Source organism: Pleurodeles waltl, chromosome 10, assembly GCF_031143425.1.
Source record: "Pleurodeles waltl isolate 20211129_DDA chromosome 10, aPleWal1.hap1.20221129, whole genome shotgun sequence".
Taxonomy (NCBI): domain Eukaryota; kingdom Metazoa; phylum Chordata; class Amphibia; order Caudata; family Salamandridae; genus Pleurodeles; species Pleurodeles waltl.
In genome coordinates this window covers 807,567-830,850 of record NC_090449.1, presented here as the reverse complement: position 1 = coordinate 830,850, position 23,284 = coordinate 807,567, and positions in this window count along the sequence as shown.

The following is a 23,284-nucleotide window of genomic DNA, read 5'->3' as shown; positions in this document are numbered from 1 at the left end:
AGGGGTGCTCTCACACACAAGGACCTGCACCCTGCCCTCTGGGCTAGGAGGACCTACAATAGGGGTGACCTGCAGTGACCTGTAGTGAATAGGGTGCATGCACCTTTTCACGCAGGCTGCAATGGCGGGCCTGCAGACACATTTTGCATGGGTTCCCATGGATGGCATAATACATGCTGCAGCTCATGGGAGACATCTGGTGTCCCTGTGCCCTGTGTACCCAAGTACCATATACTAGGGACTTATAAGGGAACACCAGTATGCCAATTGTGGAGTGCACAAAGGTCCTAGGTAACAACATTTGGAGGGTTTCTGGTTAGCAGGATCACAGTGATAACAGTCGAAGCACACTGATAGGCAAAAAGTGGGGGTAACCATGCCACAAAGAGGGTACTTTCCTACCAGGCATAATAAGGACTCTCACCCAATATGGGCCAAAGATGTGTATGATCACTTTACTCCAATGTGTTAACAGGACCTCCACTAGTGATGGAACAGTTACCTGGGTTTACTCTCTCATGACACATGAACTACACTTACACACAAACCTCTCAATATATTGATCAATGCCTGGGCACCAAAAATTCATCCTCTAGCTATGCTTTATTGCTGTAATGCCCCTCATGAGTCAGATTCAACACTTTCGGCTGAAGTTCTTCCATAACAACACATCTTACCTGAGAAGTAAACTCATTTGCAATAGGGGCAAATGACCATAACTCAGTGCATAAATCATAAATCACTGGCTGTTAGACCTGGCAGCTTTTTGGCGTGTCTCCCCTGTCTTTTTGCCTTCTGACCTCCTGGTTTTGGACTCTGTTTTTGCTGGTTTATTGTCTCTGTGCACTTTACCACCGCTAATCAGTGCTAAAGTGCAAGTGCTCCCTAGGTAAATTGTACTGTTGATTGGTTTATCCATGATTGGCATATTTGATTTACTGGTAAGTCCCTAGTAAAGTGCACTGAAGGTGCCTAGGGCCTGTAAATCAAATGCTACTAGTGGGCCTGTAGCACTGGTTTTGCCACCCACATTAGTAGCCCTGTAAACATGGCTCAGACCTGCCACTGCAGTGACTGTGTGTGCAGTTTTAAACTGCCAATTCAACTTGGCAAGTGTACGCACTTGCCAGGCCTAAACCTTCCCTTTTACTACATGTCAGGCACCCCTAAGGTAGGCCCTAGGTAGCCCCAGGGGCAGGGTTCATTGTATGTTTATGGTAGGACATATACTAGTGTGTTTTATATGTCCTAACAGTGAAATACTGCCAAATTCGGCTTTCACTGTGCAAGGCCTATATCTCTCATAGGTTAACTTGGGGCTGCCTTTAAATATCCTTAAAGTGCAGATTCCCTTTGACAGCAGATAAAAATGTGGAGTTTAGGGTCTCTGAACTCACAATTTAAAAATTCATCTTTTAGCGGTTAGTTTTTAAATTGTCTGTTTGAAAATGCCACTTTTAGAAAGTAGGCATTTTCTTGCTTAAACCATTCTGTGACTCTGCCTGTTTGGGGACTGTCCATCTGGGTCAGTTTGACAGTTGGGCTGTTTTGTACCTCTCTAGACAGTGACACACAGGGGGGCGGGGCATATCCTGATGAACCCTCTGAGTTAGAGGGGAGGGAGGAGTGGTCGTTCACACCTGAAAGGACTGTGCCTGCCCTCCCACAATGCGGTCCCCGACCCCCTGGTGTGTGTCTGGGGCCTGGCCTGGACAAGAAGGATCTTGCAAACACTTGAGACTTTGCTTTGAAGTTTGCCAACTTCAAAGGCAGAACAGGGTATAAGAAGAAGCCAAAACCCCAAACTTATAGAATCTTTCTGGAATCAAGAGGCACCTCTGCGAAGGAGAAGAGCTGAAGAGCTGGAGGAGGAGTACTGTCCCTTTGCTGTGCTGCTTTGCTGGACTGGCCTGCAGTTGCTGCTTCTGCCTGAAAAGAGTGCAATGGGTGAACTTTGCTGTGTGTCCTGCTTGAGAAAGTTCTCCAAGGGCTTGGAGTCTAGCTTGCCTCCTGTTGGAAGTCTCAGGGACACCAGAGACTTCAGTTTCCTCAACTTGCAGCACTGGGAACTGTGTGTTTTGTGCTGTTCAAAAGGAGAAACCACTGTGACGCCGCTGGCCTGCTCTGTGAACTGCTGACGCCGCACGGAGTCGCATTGCCCCTCTTCACACTGCGACCCTGGTCTTACCAACGCCATCCTCAGATGACTTCACCGAGCCGCTGCTTGCACCGCGACCTGTGGGCCCTGCACTCCAGCATCGCCTGCTCACACTTCAGCCTCGGCCTCCCCGACAACGATGTTCCTGCTGATACTGTCGCCGCTGCCTGCACCATGTTCTGTGGACACTGCTCGTGAGGAGCATAAAGCCCCGGTCCACCGACACCAGCACCATTGATTTCAGTGTTGTCACCAGGCATCCCTGCCTGCACCGTGGCCTGTGGACACCGCTCGTGAGGGTCACGAAGCACCATCCTGACCCGCACCACTGACTTGGGCCTACCGACAAAAGCACTTCCTCAACGACGCCGCTGCCTGCACGGGAACCTGTGGACTCCGCACGTTGCACCGCCCTGCTTCACAGCGCAGCCCTAGTCTCAACGACGCCGCTGGACGTGGTCACCGAGCCACTGCCTGTACCATGACCTGTGGGCACTGCACGTCGCATGGTCCCGCTTCGCACCGCAGCCCCAACACCATCAACGCTGGCGCACCTGACTTCATCAGTCCGGAGTTCAGTCCACAAGGCGTGTGACTGCACAGGCCCAACGACTCCTGAACCAACTCTGGAACCGACACCGCGATGTCAGCGACGCCGCTCGCTGGAGCTCACCGCAAGGATCACTGTGCCCTACAAATCCAAGGTACTGTTTGCGGGTCTTCCTGCCTCTTTAGCTGGCCCTCGATGCCGCGGTCAGCCTGAACTGTTGGTTTTGTTGCTCACGATGCCGTGATAGCCCCAGGTGGAGCTATTGACGTTGTGGAACTGTATTTTTGAGTAAATCTTGCAGAATTCATATTTTTATTACTGTATGTTGGATTTTTATTGTATTTGGTCTTGTTTTAAATAGATAAATATTGGCTATTTTTCTAAAACTGGTGTGGTGTCCTTTTGTAGTGTTTTCACTATGTTACTGTGTGTTATGTGCAAACGCTTTACACATTGCTTCTGAGATAAGCCTGACTGCTCGTGCCAAGCTACCAAGGGGGTGGGCAGGGGTTATCTAAGTGAGTATCTCCCTTACCCTAACTAGAGTGAGGGTCCCTACTTGGGCAGGGTGCAAACCGACTGCCAACTAGAGACCCCATTTCTAACACTGGCCAACTCATGATGATTCATTCTTTTGCTTCACCCAACAGCATATTGCATACCAAACATTTACTCCATTCATCCTCTGACAAAACCCCATCAAGCATGCCACTATCTTGTCTGATCATGCAAACTTGCTTAATGTCATCGCAATAATCCTCGTCCTGAGCCTAGACAGGTAGCCTAGACAAACAATCTGCAATAAAATTCCTTGAACCTGGGACATATTCCAATCTATAAGAAAATTCTTGCAACCTTGCCACTTGGCAATATGCGGTGTGGCCTTTCCACTCCCTTGGGTGCACAATAAATGAATTAGAAGCTTATGGTCTGCCTGCACATTAAACTCAGGGGCATATTTACAAGACATGATGCATATATTTAGAGAAAATGGTATAGTTCATCATCCAAATTCATTCCCAATTCAATGGTTCTTAATTTAATAATCCATTTTGCTTCATTCTTTCTTAAGTCAAGTGTCATATTACCACCCCTGGGGTTCATTGGAATATGATTTATGCCCATATATTTGACTAAAGGGACAGATCACCAATGTCAAAGGAACTATGGAAACCATGACAAACAAATCAGATTATTCGATTAGGTCAGATTAATCTGATGTTGCTAGTGTATCTAGTGATAATACCAACTCAACCACTAACGAAGATCAAATGGCTTCCACCAGTTTTTTACAAGAGGCAAAAAGATACAAACTAGGAAACAAAAGAAATGTGTACAATCAGCTTTTCCCAAACACAAGAAAAAGATACGTAGAGGCAAAAGGAGAGGGGGAGGCCAAAGACCAGTAAAAGAGTAGCAGCCATCTTGAAATGAGCCACTAGGTTTAATAAAAACATTAAGCCTCAATAAACCAATCACTTTGGTTGTGTCCTAAGTGAATTTTCATTAGGGACTATTGTATATACATTTAAGTGTGTCCAGTTTTAAGTGTTTTATGTAAATATGTTTATGTTATTATATATATCTATATGTATGTTTGTAGTAATTTATATGTATTGTATTACAGCCCTGAAGAAGTCCTTTTATGGACGAAACGCGTTGGCTGTGGCTGTTTTTTACTGTGATGTGTGGGTTATTGTAAAGAAGATAAGAAGAATATAGAGAAGACATAAAATGGACTTATATTGGACTCTTTGAATTTTGCTGAGGGTGGTGCACTGTTAACAATTGATTTGTACTCTTACTCTAAACAAATGGGATTGTTGCGACTGTGAGAAAGGCGACTCTTTCTAGGATAGTTACCCCCACTTTTGGCCTGTTTGTGAGTTTGTGTCAGTGTGTTTTTACTGTGTCACTGGGATCCTGCTAGGCAGGACCCCAGTGCTCATAGTTTGTGGCCTAATGTGTGGGTTGTCAGTAGTGCTTGACTGTGTCACTGAGGCTCTGCTAACCAGAACCTCAGAGCTTATGCTCTCTCTGCTTTTAAATTTGTCACTGTAGGCTAGTGACTTCATTTACCAATTTCAATTGGCACACTGGACCCCCCTTATAAGTCACTAGTATATGGTACCTAGGTACCCAGGCCATTGGGGTTCCAGGAGATCTTTATGGGCTGCAGCATTTCTTTTGCTATCCATAAGGAGCTCAGACAAACCCTTCCACAGGCCTGCCATTGCAGCCTGCGTGAAATAGTGCACACACTACTTCACAGCCATTTTCACTGCACTTAAGTAACTTATAAGTCACCTATATGTCTAACCTTCACTTGCTGAAGGTTAGGTGTAAAGTTATTAAGTATGAGGGCACCCTTGCACTAGCAAAGGTGCCCCCATACAGTTCAGGGCAATTTCCCAGGACTTTGTGAGTGCGGGGACGCCATTACACACGTGCACTACATATAGGTCAATACCTATATGTAGCTTCACAATGGTAACTTCGAATATGGCCTTGTAATATGCCTAAGATCATGGAATTGTCCCCCCATTACAAATCTGGTATTGGGGAGCCAATTCCATGCATCCTGGGGGCTCCACCATGGACCCCCAGTACTGCCAAACCAGCTCTCTGAGGCTTGCACTGCAGCTACAGCTGCTGCCACCTCACAGACAGGGTTCTGTCCTCCCGGGGTCTGGGCAGCCCTGTCCCAGGAAGGCAGAACAAAGGATTTCCTCTTAGAGAGGGTGTTACACCCTCTCCCTTTGGAAATAGGTGTTACAGGCTGGGGAGGGGTAGCCTCCCCCAGCCTCTGGAAATGCTTTGAAGGGCACAGATGGTGCCCTCCGTGTATAAACCAGTCTACACTGGTTCAGGGATCCCCAGTCCCTGCTCTGGTGGGAAACTAGACAAAGGAAAGGGGAGTGACCATTCCCCTGTCCATCACCACCCCAGGGGTGGTGCCCAGAACTCCTCCAGTGTGTCCCAGACATCAGCCATCTTGCTTTGGAAGGTGTGGGGGCACTGTGGAGGACTCTGAGTGGCCAGTGACAGCAGGTGATGTCAGAGACCCCTCCTGATAGGTCCTTACCTGATAAGGTAGCCAATCCCCCTCTCAGGGCTATTTGGGGTCTGCCCTGTGGGTTCTCTTCAGATTCTACTTGCAAGTTTACAGCAGGAATCCTCTACAACTACTACTTCAACCTCTGACCTCGGATCAACCGCAGCCTGCTCCAGGAACCGCTGTAACTGCAACAAAGTATCTACAAGGGATACTTTTCTTCTGCAACTTCAGCTCCAGCCAGCAACTGCAACAGTTTCCATGGTGTGCATGCTATGGGGACTCCCTGTCTTCACCCTGCACCAGAAGGACCAAAGAAATCTCCTGTGGGCCATGCTCACGCAGGCACCTTCTAAGACGATGACTGGTACTCCTGGACTCCTCTCACAGCAACGAGCGTACTCCTAAGGACACAGAGGGTGGACCCCATCAACACAGACTGTCCTGAGGTCCTGCTGACGCAATTTGGAGGCGGTAAGACCTTACCTTCCCTGAGAGCGACAGTACCCCTGTGCACTGCATCTTCTTCACCTCCTGAGGCCTCTGTGCACTATTTGCTAAATTCCTTTGTGCAAAGCCTGGCCCAGGTCCCCAGCACTCTATCCTGCAACATTCAACTTGCTGAGTTGATCTCCGGTGACGTGGGACCCTTCTTTGTAGTGCTGCACCATCCGTATTTTGCACCTCCTTTGTCCCCTTGTCCTGGGACTCCCGTGGGTGCTGCCTGGCTTCCTGAGGGCTGTCTAAAGTGCTGAGAGCCCCCTCTTTCTCCTCACACAAAGTTGAGGCCCACAGGTAACTCCTGGTTCCAGCCAGCGCCATTTTGACGCAAAACGCAACTTGGTCGTAACTAAGGCTTGTTGGCGACTTCCAACACGAAATCACATCTGCATCCATCGTCACGTCGTGGGACATCTTTTGCATCACGCAGGAACCCGCTGGCATCTTCCTAGGATGCATTCCTGCAGTCGTCGTCCAACTGGGGACTCTTCTTTTGCACCCTCTTCTGGGTTGACAGGGGCTCCTGTCCTTCCTGGAACTTCTTTCAACTTCTGGACTTGGTCCTCTTCCTTTGCAGGTCTTCAGTTCCAACAATCCAGTAGTTGTTGTTTGCAGTCTTGGTTGGTTCCTGCAATAATCCAATCACAAGGTGTAGTGTGTCCTAAGGAAACTTGCAGTACTTTACTGCTGCTTTTCTGGCTCTGGGGTGGGGTAATTTACTTACTTTTACTGTATTCTTACTCTCCCAGCGATTCTGCACACACTGCACTTGTCTAGGGGGAATTTGTGATTTGCATTCCACTTTCTTAGTATATGGTTTGTGTTGGCCCTAGACCAATTTTCTCCCATTGCATTCTAGAGCATTTCCTTTTGTTTGCATTGTTATATGACGATTTACTTGTCTAATTCTGGTGTCTCGTGTATATATTGTGTATAATACTTACCTACAGAAGGAGTATTGTCTCTAAGTTATTTTTGTTACTCTGTCACCCAAATAACTACCTTTATTTTTGGTAAAACTGAGTATTGTCTTTACTTGTGTATAAGTACTGTGTTACTATAAGTGGTATTGCAGGAACTTTGCTTGTCTCCTAGTTCAGCCGAAGCTGCTCTGCTATAGCTACCTGTATCAGCCTAAGCTGCTAGAACACTACTACATTCACTAATAAGGGATAACTGGACCTGGCATAAGGTGTAAGTACCAGAAGGTACCCACTACAAGCCAGGCCAGGCTCCTACAGCGACCCACACTCCCCCTACAGCATCCCTGGTCAATGACATCCACGGATTTCATTACTGGCTTTCTGACATCTGTACCTTGTACTGCTGTTTTGGTTGCCAATGACTCACCCTTGGTATACTTCACACGTTGACTAAGTTACCACCAGCCACAGACCTGCAGAGATCTCCAGGAAAGGATGCACGGTCACCAGTCCGCATGGATGCCCGGCAGCGCACTCCCCTCAGTCCCTCTGCCCCTGAAGGAGGCGGCTGCATTCAGCAGGAGTGACCACTGCGGGCGGTGCCGGACCCTTCACAAACCAACCCCTGAAGCCCGAGTCTGTCACTAAAAAACAAAAACTACACACCCGCCCCTGACGTGCTGCGAGGTTTCTCCAGCCCGAGGGGGTGTCAGACTTTCAGTTGTGATCTCGCACAGGAAGGAAGGACCGAGTACCAACCACCGGGACCGACGGCCCACGGCACCGCCTCAGCTCCAGAGATGGAGGCTTCTCCCTTCACTCTTTAGCAAAATGTACCGTCTGTCAAATTCCAAATGAGCCCCTTTGTTCCAGACAGAAACGCGCAGGCCGCTCCTGTCACTCCGCAGCACCTGGGGTTGACCTGCGGCCTCCCGGAGGACCTTTCCACTGTGAACATTCCCTGGCACACGAAGCTTCACGGTCCGGGCATTAGTTACTACACTCTGGGGCGTCCCATCCCTCTAGGTATGCAGCGCTCCGGGGGTCACACTCCTAGGCTGTGCATCTTCATGAATGATTTCACTATACACGTTGCATATATTCATGACATTATCTTTCAGGAAAAAGAGGTCGTTTTTAGTGGTTCTACGCCATAGTTAATATAGCATTAAAAATTAGTTTGCTGTACATTCCTTCGGGCTAGGGACGCACACCGAGCTGGTACCCCTGGGGGTGTACACGAAGCAGGTACCCCAGGGAATGCACACCGAGCAGGTACCCCTGTGCCCTGGACCACACACTGAGCAGGTACCCCTGGGAGTGCGCACCGAGCAGGTACCGCTGGGGCCGGGGCTACACCGAGCAGGTACCCCTGGGGCCGGGGCTACACCGAGCAGGTACCCCTGGGGCTGGGGGTGCACACCGAGCAGGTACCCCTGGGGCCGGGGCTACACCGAGCAGGTACCCCTGGGGCCGGGGTTACACCGAGCAGGTACCCCTGGGGCTGGGGGTGCACACCGAGCAGGTACCCCTGTGCCCTGGACCACACACTGAGCAGGTACCCCTGGGGCCGGGGCTACACCGAGCAGGTACCCCTGGGGCTGGGGGTGCACACTGAGCAGGTACCCCTGGGGCTGGGGGTGCACACCGAGCAGGTACCCCTGGGGCCGGGGCTACACCGAGCAGGTACCCCTGGGGCCGGGGTTACACCGAGCAGGTACCCCTGGGGCTGGGGGTGCACACCGAGCAGGTACCCCTGTGCCCTGGACCACACACTGAGCAGGTACCCCTGGGGCCGGGGCTACACCGAGCAGGTACCGCTGGGGCCGGGGCTACACCGAGCAGGTACCCCTGGGGCCGGGGCTACACCGAGCAGGTACCCCTGGGGCTGGGGGTGCACACCGAGCAGGTACCCCTGGGGCCGGGGCTACACCGAGCAGGTACCCCTGGGGCCGGGGTTACACCGAGCAGGTACCCCTGGGGCTGGGGGTGCACACCGAGCAGGTACCCCTGTGCCCTGGACCACACACTGAGCAGGTACCCCTGGGAGTGCACACCGAGCAGGTACCCCTGGGGCCGGGGCTACACCGAGCAGGTACCCCTGGGGCTGGGGGTGCACACCGAGCAGGTACCCCTGGGGCCGGGGCTACACCGAGCAGGTACCGCTGGGGCCGGGGCTACACCGAGCAGGTACCCCTGGGGCCGGGGCTACACCGAGCAGGTACCCCTGGGGCTGGGGGTGCACACCGAGCAGGTACCCCTGGGGCCGGGGCTACACCGAGCAGGTACCCCTGGGGCTGGGGGTGCACACCGAGCAGGTACCGCTGGGGCCGGGGCTACACCGAGCAGGTACCCCTGGGGCCGGGGCTACACCGAGCAGGTACCCCTGGGGCCGGGGTTACACTGAGCAGGTACCCCTGGGAATGCACACCGAGCAGGTACCCCTGTGCCCTGGACCACACACTGAGCAGGTACCCCCTGGGGGTGCACACCGAGCAGGTACCGCTGGGGCCGGGGCCACACACTGAGCAGGTACCCAGGGGGTGCACATGAAGCAGGTACACCTGGGGCTGGGGCTGGGGGTGCACACCGAGCAGGTACCCCTGGGGCCGGGGCCACCCACTGAGCAGGTACCCCCTGGGAATGCACACTGAGCAGGTATCCCTGGGCCCGGGGCCACCCACTGAGCAGGTACCCCCTGGGAGTGCGCACCGAGCAGGTACCCAGGGGGTGCACATGAAGCAGGTACACCTGGGGCTGGGGCTGGGGGTGCACACCGAGCAGGTACCCCTGGGGCTGGGGCTACACTGAGCAGGTACCCCCTGGGAATGCACACTGAGCAGGTACCCCTGGGGCTGGGGCTACACTGAGCAGGTACCCAGGGGGTGCACATGAAGCAGGTACCCCTGGGGCCGGGGCCACACACTGAGCAGGTACCCCCTGGGGGTGCACACCGAGCAGGTACCCCTGGGGCTGGGGCTACACTGAGCAGGTACCCAGGGGGTGCACATGAAGCAGGTACACCTGGGGCTGGGGCTGGGGGTGCACACCGAGCAGGTACCCCTGGGAATGCATACCGAGCAGGTACCCCTGTGCCCTGGACCACACACTGAGCAGGTACCCCTGGGGCCGGGGCTACACCGAGCAGGTACCGCTGGGGCCGGGGCTACACCGAGCAGGTACCCCTGGGGCCGGGGTTACACTGAGCAGGTACCCCTGGGAATGCACACCGAGCAGGTACCCCTGGGGCCGGGGCTACACCGAGCAGGTACCGCTGGGGCCGGGGCCACACACTGAGCAGGTACCCCTGGGGCCAGGGGCTACACCGAGCAGGTACCCCTGGGGCTGGGGGTGCACACCGAGCAGGTACCCCTGGGGCCAGGGGCTACACCGAGCAGGTACCCCTGGGGCCGGGGCTACACTGAGCACGTACCCCTGGGGCTGGGGGTGCACACCGAGCAGGTACCGCTGGGGCCGGGGCTACACTGAGCAGGTACCACTGGGAATGCACACTGAGCAGGTACCCCTGGGGCTGGGGCTACACTGAGCAGGTACCCAGGGGGTGCACATGAAGCAGGTACCCCTGGGGCCGGGGCCACACACTGAGCAGGTACCCCCTGGGGGTGCACACCGAGCAGGTACCCCTGGGGCTGGGGCTACACTGAGCAGGTACCCAGGGGGTGCACATGAAGCAGGTACACCTGGGGCTGGGGCTGGGGGTGCACACCGAGCAGGTACCCCTGGGAATGCACACCGAGCAGGTACCCCTGTGCCCTGGACCACACACTGAGCAGGTACCCCTGGGGCCGGGGCTACACCGAGCAGGTACCGCTGGGGCCGGGGCTACACCGAGCAGGTACCCCTGGGGCCGGGGTTACACTGAGCAGGTACCCCTGGGAATGCACACCGAGCAGGTACCCCTGGGGCCGGGGCTACACCGAGCAGGTACCGCTGGGGCCGGGGCCACACACTGAGCAGGTACCCCTGGGGCCAGGGGCTACACCGAGCAGGTACCCCTGGGGCCAGGGGCTACACCGAGCAGGTACCCCTGGGGCTGGGGGTGCACACCGAGCAGGTACCCCTGGGGCCAGGGGCTACACCGAGCAGGTACCCCTGGGGCCGGGGCTACACTGAGCACGTACCCCTGGGGCTGGGGGTGCACACCGAGCAGGTACCGCTGGGGCCGGGGCTACACTGAGCAGGTACCACTGGGAATGCACACTGAGCAGGTACCCCTGGGGCTGGGGCTACACTGAGCAGGTACCCAGGGGGTGCACATGAAGCAGGTACCCCTGGGGCCGGGGCCACACACTGAGCAGGTACCCCCTGGGGGTGCACACCGAGCAGGTACCCCTGGGGCTGGGGCTACACTGAGCAGGTACCCAGGGGGTGCACATGAAGCAGGTACACCTGGGGCTGGGGCTGGGGGTGCACACCGAGCAGGTACCCCTGGGAATGCACACCGAGCAGGTACCCCTGTGCCCTGGACCACACACTGAGCAGGTACCCCTGGGGCCGGGGCTACACCGAGCAGGTACCGCTGGGGCCGGGGCTACACCGAGCAGGTACCCCTGGGGCCGGGGTTACACTGAGCAGGTACCCCTGGGAATGCACACCGAGCAGGTACCCCTGGGGCCGGGGCTACACCGAGCAGGTACCGCTGGGGCCGGGGCCACACACTGAGCAGGTACCCCTGGGGCCAGGGGCTACACCGAGCAGGTACCCCTGGGGCCAGGGGCTACACCGAGCAGGTACCCCTGGGGCTGGGGGTGCACACCGAGCAGGTACCCCTGGGGCCAGGGGCTACACCGAGCAGGTACCCCTGGGGCCGGGGCTACACTGAGCACGTACCCCTGGGGCTGGGGGTGCACACCGAGCAGGTACCCCTGGGGCCGGGGCTACACTGAGCAGGTACCACTGGGAATGCACACTGAGCAGGTACCCCTGGGGCCGGGGCTACACCGAGCACGTACCCCTGGGGCCAGGGGCTACACTGAGCACGTACCCCTGGGGCCAGGGGCTACACCGAGCAGGTACCCCTGGGGCTGGGGGTGCACACCGAGCAGGTACCCCTGGAGCTGGGGGTGCACACCGAGCAGGTACCCCTGGGGCTGGGGGTGCACTCCGAGCGGGTACCCCTGGGGCTGGGGGTGCACACCGAGCAGGTACCCCTGGGGCTGGGGGTGCACACCGAGCAGGTACCCCTGGGGCTGGGGGTGCACTCCGAGCGGGTACCCAGGGGGTGCATACCGTGCAGGTACCCCTGGGGGGGCTGGCGCAAAACACCGTGCAGGTACTTCTGGGGCCTTGGCTGCACTCCGAGCGGGTACCCAGGGAGTGCACATGAAACAGGTACACCTGGGGCTGGGGGTGCACTCCGAGCGGGTACCCAGGGGGTTGCACATGAAGCAGGCACACCTGGGGCTGGGGGTGCACTCCGAGCGGGTACCCAGGGGGTGCACATGAAGCAGGTACACCTGGGGCTGGGGGTGCACTCCGAGCGGGTACCCTTGGGGGTGCACATGAAGCAGTTACACCTGGGGCTGGGGGTGCACACCGAGAGGTACCCCTGGGGCCGGGGCTGCACTCCGAGAAGGCTCCCCTTGGGCCGGGGCTGAGGGCGCACACCAAGCACACCGAGTGAATACCCCTGGGGCCGTGGCTGCACACTGACCAAGTTCCCCTGGCACTGCACACAGAGCACGTTCCCCTGGGCGCTGGGCTAAGGGTGCACACGGAGCTGGTCCCCATGGGGCCTGGGGGTGCACGTCGAGCAGGATGTGCAGGGCCTGGAATCACTGACTGTGCAGCGCCACATGAGCCGTCACTGACCTTTGCAGCCTGTAATTACTGCTAAAGTTGAGTGTGTTTGAGAGAGACTGACACAGAGGGGAGGATGGAGGGGCGGGAAGAAGTGTGAAGACAAGAGAAACTGAGCAGCGGGTACTGAGAGGATAGAGGGATGGAGAGAGAGAGGGAGAAAGAAGAGAGGAATAGAGAAGGCGAGAAGGGAGAGAAAGAGGGAGATGTGTGTGGAGGGAGGGAGATGTGTAGAGAGAGAGGGGCATGTGTAGATATATGGAGATGTGTGTACAGAGAAAAAGAGAGAAGGAGATGCGTAGAGAAAGGGAGATGTGTAGAAAGGGAGATGTGTAGAAAGGAAGATGTGTTTTTTTTTTTAGATGTGTAGGAAGGGAGATGTGTAGGGAGCGGGAGACCTGGGGGGAGAGGGAGATGTGGAGAGAGAGAGCGGGCAGGAAGATGTGTAGAGGGGGAGATGGGGAGAGAGAAAAAGGTGAGATAGAGAGGGAGATTTGTAGAGAGGAAGATGTGTAGAGAGAAGGAGATGTGTAGATAGAGAGGGGGAGAGAAAGGAAGATATGTGTGGAGAGAGGGAGCTGTGTAGAGAGATGGGGGATGTGTAGAGAGAGAGGGGCATGTGTAGATATCTGGAGATGTGTGTAGAGAGAAAAAGAGAGAGGGAGATGTGTAGAGAAAGGGAGATGTGTGGAGAGGAAGATGTGTTTTTGTAGATGTGTAGGGAGGGAGATGTGTAGGGAGAGGGAGACCTGGGGGGAGACGGAGATGTGTAGAGAGAGAGAGGGCAGGGAGATGTGTAGAGGGGGAGATGGGGAGAGAGAGAGAAAAAAGTGAGATAGAGAGGGAGATTTGTGGAGAGGAAGATGTGTAGAGAGAGAGAGGGAGAGAAAGGAAGATATGTGTGGAGAGAGGGAGATGTGTTGAGAAAGCGGAAGAGAGAGAAAGCTAAGATAGAGAGAGGGCGGCGTGTAGAGAGGGAGGTGTAGCGCAATGGGAGAGAGACAAAGGTGAGAGAAGGAGCTGTGTAGAGAAAGGGAGATGGGTAGCGAGAGAGAAAGGAAGATGTGCAGAGACGGAGATGTGCAGAGAGCGGGAGAGAGAAAAAGGTGAGATAGGGAGAGAGAGACGGAGATGTGGGGAGAGAGGGGTAGATGTGCAGGGAGGGAGAGAGAGGGAGATGTATAGAGAGAGGGAGAGAGAGAAGGAGATGTGTAAAGAGAGGGAGAGAGTGAGATGTGTAGCGAGAGGGAGATGTGGAGAGAGGGCAGGGATGTGGAATTCCTATAGCTCAACATCCACGTCCAGTACCCATTGTTTGGGGTCTAGGACAACAAGTTTTCATGTCTATTTTGTCCTTAGGACAAGTAGGCCTACCCTCTGCAGCACAAACCCTTTTGCTGTCAGTTTACAATACAATATTATGGATCACGGAAGGGCACTGTCTGCAGTTAAGATAATATTTGTGTCCATATGTTAATAATGTTCGAACTTGTATTTATGGTTCATTAGTGCGCTCTCAGGAAATGTTGTAAGCCTAGGACTGCACTACTGACAGTGGTTCCAGTATAAACATTTATACATATGTTTGCAAAGTTTAACAATATGAGGCTACCTTTAATGCTCCCATAATGCAGTCTGGTTAGATGCCAATATTTGCAGAATTCTGAAAGCAAGATTCATGATTCTTTGCTTTCAAAATAAATTGTTAACAAAAAATGCAATTAGAAGAAAATGTTTTGCCAAACTAGTGTGAAATGTAGGTACCATTTCTTTAAAGCATCATTTAGTAAAATGTGTAGATGCATGCTAGTATTTCCAAAAGATATTCTTAATGGAAAATCAAGCTAGCAAGTGTCAACAGGACTATGGAAACATGAAAATAAAGAAGCATTGGCAAGCCAAAAGGTCTGACATTAGTGGTCAGCCTTTTGCTTTTGCCTATGCGTATCTTGTTTTGACATGTTTTTTGAAGGACTTTATAGCTGTGGGATCTGTGTGTCCCTCACCATTATAACAAACATTGGCAAAAATATAAATATTTTTTTGTTGAAAAGCACAATTTACCGCAACGTTCCTGGCACTGCAAAAAACTACTTTGTGTGCTGATATGCTCCTTATGACACAGCAGAATACTGTCACTCAGTGAAGCCACTCTGTAGATAGCTAAAGAAAGAGACATAATTTTAATAACAACAAAAGGTCTTTGTGAAAGCCAGACCTAATTATGGCCCTAATTCTTAAAGAAGGTCACAAAAGTGCACCCATGGTATATGTCCCTGCATTACTGCAGATTTCTGGGTTTAATTAATTCACAAGAATTTACCGAAGTAGGTCAGGAAATCGTACTTCTAGAAAATATTTGTGAACTGCATTTTAGCACGAGCAAACATGCATGTGTAGATTTGGTCATGCGAAAATCTGTTGAGCTTTTACAAGTTAATGTTCTTGCCCACCACTTTTTTTCCCGACCCTGGAAGAAATTGTACTTCCGCCTTTGTGAGGTGTAAATTCCCAACCTTTCTCAGTATGGGAAAATTTAAGAGAAGAGCTGGTGAACACCAGTGCTTAATTTGAGCCAGTGGTTTCCGATGCTCAGCACCGGCACTTAATTGTCAGCACGGGCACTAATTACATCCACATGGTGACCGTCTTATTTTGGAATGGCAGAAAAACGGTTGTTTAATAATTCTTTATATAGTAAGAATGAGTAGCACCAGCTGCCCAAGCCACCCTTACATTTTTGGGCAGCCTGGACTAGTCTGAACTGTCACTCTTGTAGGAGTGTCGTGGTTAGAAGGTGTGTGGGTACAGTTATGGGCAAGTGATGATAGGGACAATTGGTGGTGCAAGCTGCAGTGGCCGTCTGACAAGGGGCTCTGGCACTTCTATTTTTAAAAATTAAGCACTGGTGAGAACCTCTAAAAAATGCAAGTTAATGGGTTCGCACAGACTCAACAGGGCATATCAACCCTCGACCTATTAGTTACCCCTACTTTCAGGCCCAGATTTACAAGAAATGACCCATTGCAGCATTGAGGCAGCAATGCGTCAAAAAAGTTGCTCCTACACCATGGACTCGTTGGTTTTACAATATCGGACTCCATGGTGTAAGGACCCTACCTGCATCAAAAAAAGATGCATCCTAGTGTGTAATGTCTGAAACATTTCTGATGCATTTGCTGCAAAAGTGGTGCAGGCTCGACTTCCGGCATGTAAAGTGATGCATACCGACCCTGTGTCACTTTTGTACGTTGAATGCATCGAAAAATCACAAAACTGACGCATTCACAAATACAACTTTAAAAAAAAAAAAACACAGAAGACAGCGATGCAGCAGGCACTAGCAGCAAAGACACAAGCCAGAGTGTCCAGGCATAGTCACAAGGGAAGAGGAAGCGTAACTTCAGTGATGAGGAGAATGAAGTCTTGATCACGGAGGTGAGACAGCACCAACACCAGATATTTGTCACCTCCAAATTGCCATCGGGGAGAAAAGAGGCCATTTGGCAGGCCTTTGTTGAGAAAGTCAACAGGGTGGGAAAAGAGAGAAGGACGATTATTGATTGTAAAAAGTGATGGCATGATTAGAAGCGCAGAACAAAGGAAAAACTGGCAAAGAATTTGAGGGCAGCAATGCAGACTGGTGGAGGGAGGCCTTGACCCAAAGGAGCAGCCGGATGCCTTTGAGGAGCGGATGCCAGCTGTCATCCCAGATGAGTTGGTGGCAGGAGTCCCCAGACAAGACAGTGCAGCACACGATGAACTGACACCAGCACAGGGTAAGTAACAATAAGAGGTCATGTGTGTCACAAATGCAAGTATGGACTGCTGCAGGACATGTCCTGAGGCTCCTCTGTGCTGTCTGCAGGGCATGGGGCAGGAATCTGTATTATGTACTTTGATATGCAAGTTAAAGATCACTCACACTGCCCAGTAAGATGTTGCACTGCTCAGCCAGGCTCCGTCACATGTACCTAGAAAAATCTGAATGTGAAACAATAGCCCACACTAACGTGCAGTGTGGGACATATAGTGCAATGCAAAAATGAGGGCCAGAGTAAGCAACTCATGACACATGGCAGTGATGCAAGTATTCTAGCTGTACTGCCCTGTGTCCAAACTAAAGGGCAGCAAGGGTTGGTATCTGCAAGATATGGCGCATCCCTGTCCTCTCCCCTGCACTGGTGCACAGTGGACTGGTATGCCCCAACACAGGCATCCTTGCACCATGGTGCACGGGTGCCTGCATGGGTCCCCAACAGCAAATTGTGCACCAGTGCAAGGGAAAAGGACATGATTGACTGCATCACGTAGATCCCGCACATTGCTGCCCTTTTGTATTGACACTGGCCAGCGCAGCAACAAGGTTTGCGGCACTGCCCTGTGCCAAAACATTGTACATCTGGCCCATAATTCATTTTTCAAGACATCACCCACAGCCATGTGCAAGCATTGGTCACACAAGCCCCACACTCACACTGAGTCAGGTACTATTAGGCCAGGGGCCATGCAGAGTGTCTTGGATGCCCCCCCCAGACCTTGCACACACACCCCTGCACTCCCCCAGGGCCTGTGCGGGCTATTGTTAAACCACTGTGCCTTTGGTCATATCTATGAGGCCGTACTAAGGCACACAGGATGACTTACCATGGACACATATATCGCAATGGAATACTGTGTCTTAGCAGAGTGTAATGGAAATGGTCACCCAAGCAGTACTGACTTATTTTACGTGAGGGCCACAGTAAATTTGAAGCTCTGAACATGTGTGAGCTATGGGGTTGCATTGCACATGCACCAATTCACACGAATGAGTGACACAGCTGCTACATATGCACTGCATCACTCATCCAGCACATATATGTCTCTGTTCAGCTAAGTGATCTTCTGTTATGAGTTTGGTTTTGTGCTTGAGATGTACTTACCAACCGGTAGGCTGTTTCCATATGTCCCATTCTGAGAGGGATCATTGATGATGGAGTGCCTGAAGATATAGGCATCGTGTGCACTATATGGGTACTTTGCCAGCACGTTGATTAATATTCCCAGATGGTCCACACGTGCCCGCACATTGACTGAGTATGTGTGCTTCCGATTGCGATAGAGGTGGGCTGTTGCAGTATGTGGCATCATTTGTACATGTGTGCAGTCCACTGCCTCCAACACATATGGAAAATGAGCAATGGCCTAGAAGCCCTGCTTGTTTTCCAATTGTTTCTGGTGTGTGTTGGGGAATTTAAGGTACTGGGGCATGAGGCATATGATGGCTTCCAGGACTGAGGGGAGGAAAGCAGAAAATGATGCCTGCGAGGTCCCTGCCACTCTGGCTATGGTGTTTTGGAAGGATCCAGATGCCAATATGTGCAATACAGCCATCAAGTTATACTGCAGAGGGATGTTGGTGCACTTCCGAGATATCTGCAGCCCTGATGCCATCTGATGTAGGAGCCAGACAATAGACTCCCTCTTGAGCCTATAGCATTTGATGAGCTCCTTCTCCCTCAGGTCAATGAGGCCAATCCTTTGCTTGTAGATACGCTCCTTTCTGATGTGCTGCCTCTGTGGTGGTGGAGGCGATGTTGCACATCTGTGCCTTGGTGCTCCCAGGTGTAGTCAATCAATCAATCAATCAATCAATCAATTATTTGTAAAGCGCACTACATACCCGTGAGGGTTTCACAGTGCTGTGGGGGGGCTGGGGGAGGGGAGTGCTGCTACTGCTCGAAGAGCCAGGTCTTGAGGAGTCTTCTGAAGGAGAGCAGGTCCTGGGTCTGTCTTAGTTCAGACGGGAGGGTGTTTCAGGTCTTGGCGGCGAGGTACGAGAACGATCTTCTGCCGGAAGATTTGCGCCGGATGCGGGGGATGGAGGCGAGGGCGAGGTTGGCGGAGCGGAGTTGCCGGGTGGGGGTGTAGAAGCTGAGTCTGCTGTTCAGGTATGTTGGTCCGGTGTTGTGGCGTGCCTTGTGTGCGTGGGTGAGGAGCTTGAAGGTGATCCTCTTTTCGACGGGGAGCCAGTGAAGGTCTCTTAGGTGGGGGGTGATGTGGCTGTGGCGGGGGATGTTGAGGACGAGTCTGTCCGAGGCGTTCTGGATGCGTTGTAGGTGTTTGGATGGGATGCCGGCGTAGAGGTCGTTGCCGTAGTCGAGTCTACTGCTGACGAGGGCCTGGGTTACTGTTTTTCTTGTTTCTGTTGGGATCCATTTGTAGACTCTGCGAAGCATGCGGAGGGTGTTGTAGCAGGAGGAGGAGATGGCGTTGACCTGCTTTGACATGGAGAGGGATGAGTCGAGGGTGAAGCCGAGGTTTTGTGCGCTGTCGGTGGGTGTTGGTGGGGGACCCAGTGAGGCCGGCCACCATGAGTTGCCCCAGGCAGAGGGGGTGGGCCCAAGGATGAGGACCTCTGTTCAGTTTTAGACTGCTGTCTCTCATCCAGTCGGCGATGGCTTTCAGTCCCTCGTGGGGGTTGGTTTTGGGGGTGCGAGGGTCCTTGGTGAGGGAAAGGATGAGTTGGGTGTCGTCGGCGTAGGAGATGATGTTGAGGTTGTGCTGACGGGCCACCTGTGCGAGGGGGGCCATGTAGATGTTGAACAGCGTCAGGCTGAGGGATGAGCCCTGGGGTACGCCGCAGATGATGTTGAAGGCCTTGGATTGGAACGGGGGGAGGTGGACTCTTTGGGTTCTGCCGGCGAGGAAGGATGCGGTCCATTCGAGGGCCTGGTCTTGGATTCCTGCTTCGCGGAGGCGGGCTTTCAGGGTGTGGTGACAGACAGTGTCAAAGGCGGCGAGAGGTCTAGGAGGATGAGGTCTGATGTTTCTCCGTTGTTGAGGTGGCTCCTGACGTCGTCTGTGGCTGCGAGGAGGGCGGTTTTGGTGCTGTGGTTACGCCTGAAGCCAGTCTGGGAGGGGTCAAGGATGTTGTTGTCTTCGAGGTACCGAGTGAGCTGAATGTTGACGATTTTCTCGATGACTTTTGCTGGGAAGGGGAGCAGGGAGATGGGCCGGAAGTTTTTTAGGTCTGTGAGATCCGCTTTTGGTTTCTTGAGAAGAGCGTTGATTTCGGCGTGTTTCCAGCTTTCCGGAAATCTTGCAGTTTCGAAGGAGATGTTGATGACTTTCCGTAGGTGTGGAGCGATGGCTTTGTCAGCTTTGTTAAAGTTGTGGTGAGGGGAGTGGATGGAGTTCATGGTCTTGCAGGTTTCGTCGTCGCTGATGCTGGTCTAGGAGGTCAGTCGGCTGGAGCGGGTGGAGTTCGTGGAGGGCGGAATAGGAGTGTCCGAAGTATGAAGGGAGTTGAAGCTGTCGTGGATGTCAGTGATTTTCTGGTGGAAGGCGGTTGCTATGGCATCGCATAGTTCTTGGGAGGGGGTGATGTCGTTGACGTTGGCCCTTGGGCTGGAGAGTTCTTTTACGATGTTGAAAATTTCTTTGCAGTCGTGGGCATTGTTTTCTAGGCAGGTTTTGAAGGAGGACCTTTTTGCTAGCCTGATGAGTTGGTGGTGTTTGCGTGTAGCATCCTTGAGTGCCGTGTGGTTGTTTGGAGTGTGATCGGATAGCCATATTTGTTTGAGTTTCCGGCAGTGGCGTTTGGAGGCTTGGAGGTCGTCGGTGAACCAGGTGGCTTTTTTGTTGACGTGGTTGTTGGAGGGTGTAAAGAAATGGCTCCCTGTTGCAATTACCCCCCACTTTTTGCCTGATACTGATGCTGACTTGACTGAGAAGTGTGCTGGGACCCTGCTAACCAGGCCCCAGCACCAGTGTTCTTTCACCTATAATGTACCATTGTTTCCATAATTGGCACACCCCTGGCACACAGCTAAGTCCCTTGTAAAAGGTACCAGTGGTACCAAGGGCCCTGTGACCAGGGAAGGTCCCTAAGGGCTGCAGCATATGTTGTGCCACCCTAATGGACCCCTCACCTAACACATGCACACTGCCATTGCAGACTGTGTGTGTTGGTGGGGAGAAAAAGAGAAAGTCGACATGGCATCCCCCTCAGGATGCCATGCACACAAAATACTGCCTGTGGCATAGGTAAGTCACCCCTCTAGCAGGCCTTACAGCCATAAGGCAGGGTGCACTATACCACAGGTGAGGGCATAGCTGCATGAGCAATATGCCCCTACAGTGTCTAAGGCTATTCTTAGACATTGTAAGTACAGTTGTGGCCATATTAAGTATATGGTCTGGGAGTTTGTCAAAAACGAACTCCACAGCTCCATAATGGCTACACTAAATACTGGGAAGTTTGGTATCAAACTTCTCAGAATAATAAATCCACACTGATGCCAGTGTTGGATTTATTAAACAATGCACACAGAGGGCATCTTAGAGATGCCCCCTGTATTTTACCCAATTGTTCAGTGCAGGACTGACTGGTCTGTGCCAGCCTGCTGCTGAGAGACGAGTTTCTGACCCCAAGTGGTGAGGGCCTTTGTACTCTCTGAGGACAGAAACAAAAGCCTGCTCTGGGTGGAGGTGCTTCACACCTGCCCCCTGCAGGAACTGTAACACCTAGCAGTGAGCCTCAAAGGCTCAGGCTTCGTGTTACAATGCCCCAGGGCACTCCAGTTAGTGGAGATGCCCGCCCCCTGGACACAGCCCCCACTTTTGGCGCAAGTCCAGGGGAGATAATGAGAAAAACAAGGAGGAGTCACCCACCAGTCAGGACAGCCCCTAAGGTGTCCTGAGCTAAGGTGACCCCTGCCTTTAGAAATCCTCCATCTTGGTTTTGAAGGATTCCCCCAATAGGAATAGGGATGTGCCCCCCCTCCCCTCAGGGAGGAGGCACAAAGAGGGTGTAGCCACCCTCAAGGACAGTAGCCATTGGCTACTGCCCTCCCAGACCTAAACACACCCCTAAATTCAGTATTTAGGGGCTCCCCAGAACCTAGGAAACTGGATTCCTGCAACCTGAAGACGAAGAAGGACTGCTGACCTGAAAGCCCTGTAGAGAAGACAGAGACACCAACTGCTTTGGCCCCAGCCCTACCGGCCTGTCTCCCTACTTCGAGAACAACTGCACCAGCGACGTGTCCCCCAGGGTCCAGCGACCTCTGAAGCCTCAGAGGACTACCCTGCATCTAAAAGGACCAAGAACTCCCGAGGACAGCGGCTGTGCTCCAAATAAGAAACAACTTTGCAACAAAGAAACAAACTTTAAAGGACTGCATGTTTCCCGCCGGAAGCGTGAGACTTTCCACTCTGCACCCGACGCCCCCGGCTCAACCTGCGGAGAACCAACACTACAGGGAGGACTCCCCAGCGACTGCGACCCTGTGAGTAGCCAGAGTTCACCCCCCTGAGCCCCCCCAGCAACGCCTGCAGAGGGAATCCAGAGGCTCCCCCTGACCGTGACTGCCTGCTTCTAAGAACCCAACGCCTGGTAAAGACCCTGCACCCGCAACCCCCAGGACCTGAAGGATCCAACCTCCAGTGCGGAAGCGACCCCCAGAAGGTCCTCTCCCTTGCCCAGGTGGTGGCTACCCCGAGGAGCCCCCCCCTTGCCTGCCTGCTTCGCTGAAGAGACCCCTGGGTCTCCCATTGAACTACATTGCAAACCTGACGCCTGTTTGCACTCTGCACCCGGCCGCCCCCGTGCCGCTGAGGGTGTACTTTTTGTGCTGACTTGTGTCCCCCCCCGGTGCCCTACAAAACCCCCCTGGTCTGCCCTCCGAAGTCGTGGGTACCTACCTGCTGGCAGACTGGAACCGGGGCACCTAGAAAGTGTTTCAAAGTTGCTTCTTTGTTGCAAAGATGCTTCTTTCTTGGAGCAGAGCCGCTGTCCTCGGGAGTTCTTGGTCCTTTTAGATGCAGGGTAGTCCTCTGAGGCTTCAGAGGTTGCTGGACCCTGTGGAACGCGTCACTGGAGCAGTTCTTTTGAAGTGGGGAGACAGGCCGGTAGAGCTGGGGACAAAGCAGTTGGTGTCTCCGTCTTCTCTGCAGGTTTTTCAGCTCAGCAGTCCTTCTTCGTCTTAGGTTGCAGGAATCTATCTTGCTGTGTTCTGGGAGCCCCTAAATACTCGATTTAGGGGGGTGTTTAGGTCTGGGGGGTTAGTAGCCAATGCCTACTAGCCCTGAGGGTGGCTACACCCTCTTTGTGCTTCCTCCCTGAGGGGAGGGGGGCACATCCCTATTCTTATTGGGGGAATCCTCCATCTGCAAGATGGAGGATTTCTAAAAGTCAGAGTCACCTCAGCTCAGGACACCTTAGGGGCTGTCCTGACTGGCCAGTGACTCCTCCTTGTTTTTCTCATTATCTCCTCCGGCCTTGCCGCCAA